Raw genomic sequence first — 12255 nt, 5'->3', positions numbered from 1 at the left:
GCCGATGGCAATCAGACTTATATTTAAGTGGGCCAGTTTTTCGCCACGCAATGCAATTGCTGAGGCCCAATGTTAAATACTTTTTTTACATGGTGTAAGCGCCATAAACAATACAGAACATAGTCAAATTATTCAAATAAGCATAATTAGCATAGTCCCACTTTAAGATCATGACCTAGTCTGTTTTTGTCATTCGTAGGCATCCTATTGTTTATTCTACTGTTATCTTCTGAGTCATGAGATAAAACTTTGGTAAAGTAAAATGAACTTTATTGGTATGTGATATGGTAGGTATTGAAAGATATTGTGTGTGTATTTTGAATTCGGGTGAGTGATCGCATATTGAATACAATGATAGATTTTAAGGCATTTTTATATATGTGAACTAAACATGAAGTGACGTTAAAATACCTAAAATACCAATATCATCTATTGCTTTGCATAGAATCTTTTAACCGTGTATTCTTCTAAAATACATAATATCATGTCTCAGCAAAAGACTTATGCATAAAGCTGAGACGATTGTGATTAAATATCTAAAAAGTACCACTGGATAACCAGTTATCAACTAAAGAAAACCGTACCCAAATTTAGGTCAACCTTTAAGATTAGGTAAAGTGCCACCGACAGACAGACTGTCAAACACATCGGTGACTCTTCTTTTGTGTCGAGGGTTAAAATTCATGTCATCATTTAATATTCATACAACATTATAATTAAAAAGTTAGTACAACAATATAAACATTGTTTACATTCCTCCAGTTTGCAAAGTTTTACCGTGAAAGTGTTACAAAGAAAGACAGACACGCTGACTTTCGTATTTTACTATCAGGAAAGATTATATTATCTTAGAGATGAAACTTGATAACTTTATCTAACAGTGTTAAAAGACAATCGGTATAGAATTTTCGAAAGTGCGAATATATTATTATTTCAAATGAGGATCAATAAACTTTGGCATTGTGACTGTATTGTGAAATCTTTGTGATTCATATGTTCATTTATACATATACATAGATTCTATATTAGAATGTATTTATATTTCGGTTCAAAAAGGCTTTGAATTATGACATTGCGTGGGTGTTACACTTCTTAGAAGGATAACCTCGATTATTAAAGGTATTGAGATATTTTTTTAGGTATTTTGACTACAGATTTCATTTAAACAAAGGTTTATAAATATTTAGAAAACTTTGTTGGATATTTTGGTGATTTTAGATAATCACGTTCTTGTTAAATAAGCAAAATCTTATACGCAATTATATAACCCTTTTTCAAAAGTTCCAGTAGAACTCTTCTTGTAAAGTATTTTCGATAAAAAAACATATTTCATATTATTCGTGGTATCATCATCATCATCTCAGCCATAGGACGTCCACTGCTGAACATAGGCCTCCCCCTTAAATCTCCACAGATACCTGTTGGAGGCGACCGATTCGTGGTATGTTTTAGTGAAATCATAACCTAATCAAACACCACGTATTTAATTCAAATAAAGATTACCGTAAATGAGGATTGTGCTAACATGCAGATTACCCTTAAATACACAAAGAACGGTAAACGTACCAAAAATCAGTCACTACAATTTAATCAATCATTTACAAAGAAACCGCACACTTTATTTGAATAAAGTAAACGTGCTAATTTGCGGTGATTAAGATTTTTTCTTTATTTAACAAAGGTACCCACTTAATTCCTTTTCCGCTCGGATTAGCACACTTTCCCTATGACTCAGAAAATTATTAAAATGTCGAGAAAAGCTTTAAAAGTGAAATCGAAAATTGGTTGGTGAGAAAACGGCCTATGGGCAAATTGTTTTATGGTGCAATTTATACAATCCAGTTGGATTTATTTTCGTAATCTGTAAATAGGTTTGAATGTACCAATTACTATCGGAATTGCTGCTTAAGATCAACTGGAAGAGGAAATGATTGGAAAAGCCATCTGCAGACTATGTAACTGATGAGGAATAACTGGATTTCGTCATCATAATCACAAACAATTTATCATCCAAAGTTTTTGCAGACACCATTCACACACATTATTTGGTTAACCTTCACCCAACTATGTATGTAGGTAGCTTCCAGTCCAATGAGATGCAACTGAATACCAGTGTTTTCCATGGAGCGACTGCCTATCTGAAATTCTCAACCTAGTTACCAGGGCAACCTGAAACTCAGTCAGAGTTTCTGTCTGGCTTCAGACACAAACACATAAACTTAAAAATACGTTATGACCAGGACTCTAATCAGTACAATTGACAGACCAGCTGTTTTAAATCAGTGCATCGTAAACGGGTCACAATAGAAATGCATCTGCTGTCTCATTGGTTCACTGTAATTGTACGAGGAAGTTGACAATTGTTTGCCATTGTAGAATTGAAGGTTTAATTGACTAGTGTTCGGAGGGGACTGTACTTTTGTTAAATGTGAAGTAGGTTACCATCAGGTGTAGTGGTCAAACGCCTATATACCTATAAAGAGCATGTTTTCGTTGGTTTGTTGACCCTGAAGGCTTCGAAACTACCGCACTGATTTGAAAAAATATTTTTTCTATTGGACTATCCCCAGGGTCCTGCTGTCCACGTGACGGGGGTGAAACCGCGGAAACCAAAATATCCTCTGTTTTGGAGTACAGTTTCAGATTTTCGTCATGTGCAGTAGCATTAATGGTCTTTCATCCGCACCCTTTTAAACTTTGTTGGTTATATTTTACTTTAACTACTGAGGAATTTGATGCGCCAATTTCCCCAGCATAAAAAAGGAATTTGGAACTGTCTTATGTACAATTTAGATAGCATTCAAAAAGTGCTGGATATCAGCCTAGAATAATTGATTTTGAATTTTCAGTCTACACTCATGACCTCACTCAATAGTCGCAACTGCTCTACCTTCAATTACCTACAAATCACCACCTTCAATAGCTCAATAGTTGCAACTGTAACCTACCTATAAAGTAATTACTTAGCTAATCACATAAGGCTAGATTTCGGCCTACACGAAGGTTACATATATTCTATTGTCCACACAAAGAGGATACATTGTCGAGCACTCTGGTTAATTCCAATAGCATTATTTAATAGTAATTTATTGTAATTCGTACAATTGAGATTAATTGGTACGGGGACAATGGGGAACTTGGGCTTTGGAAAATACGGACACTGATTTAGAGTGATTTACTACTTTATTCATGGGGAAAAGGAAATTTTAAAATGTAAGGTCTTCATGGAAGTTATCATACAGCCATTTTAAATTGATTTGAAAAAAATCTTTAGTAAAAAGAAGTACCTATTATAGGAAAATAAGGAACACCCGCGACACAATGAAGCTATATATATTCGTGTCATCTATGGAATTTACAATGTAAACGATACCCATGATTTTAAGGGCCTGTTACATAACCATCCTCACTTTAAACACTGTCAAAGCATCAGATATCTATACAAAACATATGTTTTTCTATGCTAATTCAAAACATAACGTAGTTGTGACTACGTTTTCTAAATAATCCTAGCTAAAGAAAACTCAGCCATACAAACAAAATACCACGAAAATAAAAACAAACACTATCCAAAAATACCGTCTTTCCAAACCAAATTCCTTCATACTAGCATACTCATATGAATGAATCACTCGTCGCGACTCGCTAATATAAAATTAGACTGTTCCGTATATAAAATACGAGTTACACACACAAACTTACTATCATTCCTTCGTCACGGTCTTAGACGGGAAAGACTATGTACGGCTAACAGATGCGACGGTTGATTTTAGTGTGAAGTTCTGAGTTTAGGACACTGTTTTTACCTACCATTTATAGGTAATTGGAAATATTTACCCTTAATTTAAATGTCTTAAAAATATATAGATAAAAACTATAGATTGCAGGACGAAGGCCAGTATCGCATTAACAATATTTGCAAAAATATTTATAACAGCAACAAAACTTTACGAGTATTTCTATCTGTAAAAACAAGAAACTACATCTCATTCCGATTTTAATTAAATTAAATTATGTGTAAAATGAAGTTAACTACAATGAACTCAATTATAATATTAAATGGAAACTGAAATTCTAGTTAACACGAAAAAATCTTTCCGCAGTTATCGTAAATCTTATCAATAATTTTGATTACAGATATAAAAACAAAATCGTATTGTAATCAAATGCAATAAAAAAACTTCAATGACTCAAAACGGATTTAACACTTAATTTACAAATCATTATCTTAATTACTCATCAAATTAAATTAAATAACAAGAAACGATTTTAGATTTGAAATAAAAACAAGAATTGTTTAATTAATTTAATCAATTTAGTCATCACTCGGTTCGTTAGCTATTTCCGTTGTTTTACATAAACATTAATTAAATCTTCATTTTTTATTCTTTTGAATATGTTTATTTAATTTGCACAAATCTTTAAAAAAAATTGCCAGGCAATAAATAAAAGCCGCATTTACATTATAATTATTATTTGAAATACCTTTCTAACTTTTCATACTAAGGAGTAGTTACTAAACTATTCAGTAATTTTTAAAAACTATTGCCATAATCTGCACAAAATATATCACCGACTTTAACTACAGACATAATAATACATGTTAAATAACCCACCATTTTACACAAGCATCAATCAACAGCTTAACATTATCTAACACACAATTTACCTCACAGAGTCAACAACGTCATAGGCATAAAACACAAAACGGTTACATCACTGCTCATTCTTTGACAGGAACTAGGAATACACAGCTGACGGGTCAACGAACTCTTACAGTTGCATCAATTAAGCTTAATTATTGTTCGTAGGGTTGATAGTCTCGTTAAAGGACATTTATTTGATATTAAATGTGAATTAGGAGTTATTTAAATAGATATAATGTTCGTACTGTTGACCGAGAGATTTGAATTGAGTGAGAGTTGATTTAGATTGTGGACATATAGCCCGGTCAAAATAGACATTTGAAATAACAAAAATTCCCACAGAGCTGATTTTTGGTGGAGAGCTAGATTTGATCATTATAAATAAAATACTAAAAGTCCCCATCGATCCCATGTGTGCGTCAAAAGTTATTCGAGGTCAAATGTCAAAATTTTAGGTATTTTGTTTTTTTTTCGAAAACGGTAAGTTTTATCAAAAAAAGACATCAGACCAAAGTTGTAGATCTTTAAATTTTCTACAAAAATGGCATTAACAGTTTTCTCCTAAATCTTACCATTCCTGAGATATCGCGCTTCAAAGTATATTCCATACAGGACATGCACACATTTCCACGCCACCTGTGAGGTAGTGTACTCGGCGCGTTTTTTTTACCGTGGTTTCCCTGTAGGCCTACTCCACTAACTGTCATGACAATTTTAGGATAGTTTAAGGGAATAATTGCCGTCAAGTTCTAATATGATGTCATTATTGATATTAACTATTGGGTTAACTATCATTGTGATTGTTATAGATTTATCAGATTCATACAAAAACTCGTGGTGGCCTAGTGGGTAAAGAACCAACCTCTCAAGTATGAGTGGGTTCGATTCCAGGTCAGACAAGTAACAATGCAACTTTTCTAAGTTTGTATGTACTTTCTAAGTATATCTTGGACACCAATGACTGTGTTTCTGATGGCACGTTAAACTGTAGGTAGGCTGTCATTGAACATCCTTGGCAGTCGTTATGGGTAGTCAGAAGCCAGTAAGTCTGACACCAGTCTAACCAAGGGGTATTGGGTTGCCCGGGTAACTGGGTTAAGGGGGTCAGATAGGGCAGTCGCTCCTTGTAAAGGACTGGTACTTAGCTACATCCGGTTAAACTGGAAGCCGACCCCAACATAGTTGGGAAAAGGGCTCGGAGGATGATTTGATACTATAATCATTTTTGCAATTGCAAAAAATTATGTCAGGAGTTTTTCTGGAGCAGGTGGGAGTAAAGTTTTAATAGGGTCCAGATATTATGTATCAATTTCCAACCCCAGTCTTCTGGATAAAAATGGAAATGTCGAAGGAAAATTAGCGTGCGATAATTTTCTACAACTTTAAAAGCGGATTGTCGCGAATACAGCGGTTTAAAAATTTTTGTTCTGTGTTTAGTGATGCAGAACCATGCCTTAGGACTGCAGTACGCTGATATTTAGGATTTAAAAGTGGGCAATCTAGCCTTAGCGACAAACCACGTGAAGGTAATTCAAAACCCGATATGACCCAAGATAATTGGAGGCTATGCGGCAGTTAATTATCGCAGACCAACATGTAACATACCGTGACATGGATCCGTGGGCATAACGATTGTTTTACATTCCCCAAAATTAAGTAAAGTCTCGTGGTAAACGTTTCAGCACACCTGAAAAAGCTGTTGACTCATACAAATCGGCCAATTTGACTACCCCCACTTCAGAATGGAATAAATATTTCAAGAACTGGGTTTAATGCATGCAAAGGGCATTAAATATCGCGGAGAATTCTTTGAAAAACAATAAATGATATTAACCTATTAGATTGTCTATACTTATTTCAAACGACACAACTTAAAGGCAGCCGTCGTATATACGTGGCTTATATATGCATATCATGTGTAGTGTGACTCTTTGAATCGCGATATCTCAGGAATGGTGAGATTTAGGAGAGAATTGTTAATGCCATTTTTGTAGCAAATTTAAAGATCTACAACTTTGGTCTGATGTCTTTTTTTGATAAAACTTACCGTTTTCGAAAAAAAAACAAAAAACCTAAAATTTTGACATTTGGCCCCGAATAACTTTTGACGCACACATGGGATCGATGGGGACTTTTAGTATTTTATTTATAATGATCAAATCTAGCTCTCCACCAAAAATCAGCTCTGTGGGAATTTATGTTATTTGACCACTACTTTTATGTCTATTTTGACCGGGCTAATATTGGTTTTAATGGAAGTAATGCCCAGTACATACTTTAAAGCATAGTGGTCAAATACCTTTGCTGTTCTGAAGCTGTTTTACAAGTAGCGACTGCCTACCTGACCTCCCCAAATCCCCGGCAACTCAATACCCCTAAATAAGACTGGTGTAACGACTGTCAAAGATGTTCAAATGACAGATTATAAATTATGTGCAGTAATAAAAAAAACACTCGTTCTCAACAAGCATTCCGTATGTAAACAAGCAAAGTTACCTGAACAGTAATAATTTCACGCAGAAATAGTGTTTTCCTATGAAACGTCGACAGCCAGGAGTTTATCGTACAAAATTGGAAATGTTTTGCCGGGAAGCGGAAACTCTGATGGTTTGCTTTAGTCATGCGTCGCGAAAACTAACTTTGAATATAGGGTTGATAGTTTTCTAAATAATTTTTAACTATTTATTACTAAAAAGTGCGATTAATTTTTATTTTTACCCGTATTTCCGAGTCAAGGTTTCACACTGGCTTTGTTGCAAAATCAACCACTGCTGTAAAATGGTTTATACTTGTACCTATATTGAGACAACAGCAGCAAAAACTAAACTGATCAATCTATCTACAGACCAACGCTCTAAAAACATCTGGAAAACATATTTCACTTTTAACTTCACCATAAAACTGCTCTTTTAAACTGTGCTATTAAATATAGAGACAACCCTAACTCACAGTTTATTTAATCCACCGCCTTTGATGTTGTCACTGAGATATTATTTCCTGACGTATAAATGTATTGTAAAGTTCAGTTTTGTAATGTGTCAGCGTTCAATCTAATCTGTCCATCAGTATTTTACAAAATGACGGATGCCCTGGTTGGTGTTTTATGTGAAAGTGTAATATTGTTTTCGGTATATGTTGAAAAGCTTTCCAGAACAGTGTAGATGGCTATCTTATCTCATTGGTATTAATCGGAGTAAATCTTTGTTCCTACTGTTTGCAATTTTCTCTGATTCTAGCAGTTTCAGACGCACCCTTCCTGATTCTGGCGAGGTCTTAGGTTCAATTAATGTAAGTCAGATTTTACATGAACATTTTCAGAGGATAACTACCAGAGGATTTATAAGGATCAGATATCTCTTCATATGACACATCTTACATATTTGAAAATTTTTACTTTTCTCAAGGTATATACGAAAGATCTTTACCTTTTTCTAAAGCATCATATTCATAACACAAACAGCCATCATATAATTATAATCCGCTGGCTCTCGGGAGCTCCTCATCCAATAACCTCAAGGTTAGGGCTCCGAAGCCGTACGGTACTAGTCACGTATGCCTAGGTGATTGGATCAGCTAACTAGCTGAGATTACGTTGAAGGGTGTTGGTAACATTATTGCTTGAATATTATTGTCTGAAGTCCTTTGAGCACAAGGGTACGCGAATCTTCGATGCAAGACTATTTTGCCGTGTGGATTCTGATCCTGTCTATGTCATTAGCTGCATATTAAGTTTGGTTTATACATAACACAAACATACCGACAAACATACCAAACGTAATCTCTCTTATTTGTTGTAAGATATTGACACAATAAATTATACAAATTATTATCATCACATTCTTCATTCACGTAATAATAGAAACTGTCTTTTCGTTATCTCTAACTTATATAAATGACGTCAAACTAGAGCTACCTTCAATAACTTATCGAAACAGGACAAGAATATTACAACTAAGTATACTCCGTATATAAAAATGCATCATCACTCATCAGTTATAATGCTGGCAAATGCGAATTCATTGATGATTTCTTATTACGCAGATCCCTTTAGCTTTGGGTAGAGTAGAAAGGAGTGTCAGACTCTTGGGCCCCTAAAAGCGTTTTCCAGGCCCGTGAAAAATCTTTTAAAAAAGCAATCAAACAATCCTGAATTACGATTGGCCTTTTTTAGATCGGAAATTAACTTATGACCCCTCCCATTTTAGGCTCTTCCGCAGATTATCAGGACTGACGTGGCACAATCTTGCATTGGTAGGTACATCAATTTCCTGACCGCTCTTCCTATCGTACCTATCGACCCTATCGATGTTCCTATCCACCTATAATTGTCTTCTGTACTTGAAGTCGTGTAAATCAAACAAATAAATATAAATAATAAATAATCCGTAAACAATCCGGACGGATGGTAGCTATAGTCATACATAACACACAAAGTATTGTCCAAGGCAGAGTCTGATTACAACAATTAACGTAACCATACTAATATACATCGTTATAATACGATTAAGAATAACGCATTACAAGCAGTTATTATTGTGTTTTTAGGGTTCCGTAGCCAAAATGGCAAAAACGGAACCCTTATAGTTTCGTCATGTCCGTCTGTCCGTCTGTCCGTCTGTCCGTCTGTCCGTCTGTCACAGCCGATTTACTCGGAAACTATAAGTACTACAGTGATGAAATTTGATGGGAATATGTGTTGTATGAACCGCTACAAAAATATGACACTAAATAGTAAAAAAAAGAATTGGGGGTGGGGCCCCCCATACATGTAACTGAGGGATGAAATTTTTTTTTTCGATGTACATACCCGTGTGGGGTATCAATGGAAAGGTCTTTTAAAATGATATAAAGTTTTCTAAAAAACATTTTTCTTAAAGTGAACGGTTTTTGAGATATCAGCTCTCAAAGTCGTAAAAAGTATGTCCCCCCCCCTCTATTTTTATAACTACGGGGTATAAAATTCTAAAAAAAATAGAGGTGATGCATGCTAATTAACTCTTTCAACGATTTTTGGTTTGATCAAAGTATCTCTTATAGTTTTTGAGATAGGTTGATTTAACTGTAATTTACGGAACCCTTCGTGCACGAGTCCGACTCGCACTTGGCCGGTTTTTTTGTATAATCTTTAGTGCATTAGACGGTAATGTACGTTTTTACGATACTTTTTAATGGATGTGGTAAGATCTTTAGGTGGCTACGAACTTTGTATTTTTTTTTATTCTCTTTCTTATGATAATTTTTGGTCTTTGGTAAACTCAAAATAGGTCATCAACATACACTACCGTTAAAAAAAAATCTCAACTTATTTTTTTACTTAGCCACCTTTTTTAAAAAAGGGAGAGTATGTACCTAAAGGTAATACATATATCGGGTGTGTCGTTCATAATCACATTAAATGAAATGCGTTAATATACTGGTTAATATATATCGATTAACACAAAGATAAAAGAAAAATACGTAAAAATAAAAAAATGTTTTTTTCAAACAAAGTAAATGGAATAAAAATGTGCAAAAATTAGAACACCATATAAAAGTCAGTCATTACAAACAACTGAAATTCTCCCTTGAAAACTGACAGCTGTCAACTGATCAAAACATACGATACTCCTAACTTTGTCTCTGGTTTACACATGATGTTGTAAATTATAAAAACGAAAAATGACTCCTGTGGTTAAACCACTGAATGGATTAGGTTATTTTTTTTACGTCATAGAATATCATAAAGTATATGCGATATGATTTAATGTGATCGTGAAAGACACACCCGATATACTCATTTTCTACGTAATAAAGTCACCATCATCATTTGTCTAGCCCTTTGCTAACTATATCAGGATTTAATATTATGCATGGAACATCTGATAAAGATAACTATTGGATTAAAACGACACTTAACCTTCGATTGTGCAATTTAAAGAGAAAAACAGTAAACGGTATGACGAAATTAACGGTTCTACTTTTAATCCATACCATTTAAGTTATACGGTGGGTGGTAGCACCTACAATGTTAAATAGATACCCACGTTATGTGTAGTGAAAATTGGTAGCCTTGAATAACTGTTATAACAAAGTTTATAAAGACATATTTTCTCAGGACACTATAGTGACAAACATTCCTAAACTGTTTAGTATCTTTACATTGTCAATATACAACCGCTCCTCGAAATTAGGTGTCATTTGACTGAAACTTGGGCAATAATTGAAAGTTCTTCGAGAACTCATGAGTTTTATGAAATCGCTTATAACTCACGAATATTCATGCTGTTTTCAGATGCCTGAATTAATCAGATTTTTATGAAATCAGGTCTGAAATATTGCATTCTAAATTAGCGGACACAGCCAATCAAAAATAGCACTTACTACCTTAAAATAAGATTGATTTATCGATACTAAAAAGTTCTAGTATAGCAATCATAATAATGTCATTGACCTCAATGATATGATATAACGGCGTGGGATATAATATACTGAGATAAGGCGATCTATATCTATTCCATTGAACTATAAACAATGATCGTGATACATTATTAATTGTCTGTTATCTATTTTATAGTTGTTATGTGACATTGTGAATTAATACTGAAGTAACTGTCCTTAAGAATAGCTTTGTAAGTGAAAACTACATTAAAAATCGTGTAGTGGTTTACTAGATTATTTTATTTATCGCAAAAAAAACTCCATGGAAGACATTTTTTTATTTATACTGAGGAAAGTTCTCGCACTCGGATGAAAAGTAGCCTATATTGTAATCCAAATTTCATTTAAATTTGTTCAGCCACTTTTGTGTGAAGTGGTAACAAACATGAAGACAGACTTTCGCTTTCATAATATTAGTGATTATGATCCCTATGCTAGTAAAAACGAAGTGCAATTGAGGACATTGATAAGAGATATAGGTAACACCAAGATATCTAAATAAACCGGCCAAGTGCGAGTCGGACTCGCGCACCGAGGGTTCCGTACAAATGCTGTATAGATAAAAAGTGAGTTTCGTGCCAACCGTTCAGTTTAGAACAGTGGTTCTTAACCGGTGGTCCGCGGACCACTGGTGGTCCCTGGAGGCATTCCAAGTGGTCCGAGAAGCTTAGCTTCGCGACGTTGCTATACGTTATCTAACTTAATTTTTATCGACTTATAATTGCGAGCGGGGGTTTTCGCATGGACGTATATCGGTGTGTCGTACCTAGTCCCCCCCATTCATGAAAATGTGTGTTTGGGCTACATTTTACGTAATTTTGGTTTTGAGTCTTAAAAAAAAACCATTGTCTGTAAAGTCGTTTACGGACGATAGTTGAACGTGACAACGTGAGTAGCTGCCGATTGTGCCTCTTTGTCGCTCGCTGCGTGCTCTCGCTTGCACTTCAAGCCTTAAACGGAACGCCTCAGAGCGAGGTAACGCCTCAAAGCGAGGTAACGCCTCAGAGCGAGGTAACGCCGCATGAGTCATGTTTTTTCGTGCGTGCAGCCGGCTCCATCGATTTATAAGACGTTGTCACGTCAATAATTAAAATTTCGCGCTCGCTTCGCTCGCGTATTCAGAAACTGTATTATGGCCCTTATTTTTGCATTTGTCAGCAAACAAAACGTTAAGTAAGTTTGTGCTAAATTT

At 34.8% G+C, this 12255-nt stretch overlaps 1 protein-coding gene across 2 annotated transcripts in view; it reads right to left on the bottom strand.

Moving 5' to 3' along the window:
* LOC124642968 (pleckstrin homology-like domain family B member 2) overlaps positions 1-12255 on the bottom strand; it is a 123521-nt gene that overhangs the window by 58466 nt on the left and 52800 nt on the right. The window lies entirely within an intron of this gene.

The sequence above is a fragment of the Helicoverpa zea genome, chromosome 26 (genome assembly GCF_022581195.2).
Source record: "Helicoverpa zea isolate HzStark_Cry1AcR chromosome 26, ilHelZeax1.1, whole genome shotgun sequence".
NCBI classification, from domain to species: Eukaryota; Metazoa; Arthropoda; class Insecta; order Lepidoptera; family Noctuidae; genus Helicoverpa; species Helicoverpa zea.
Note: the sequence above shows the minus strand (reverse complement) of the source record. Positions and strands in the feature narration are given on the sequence as shown.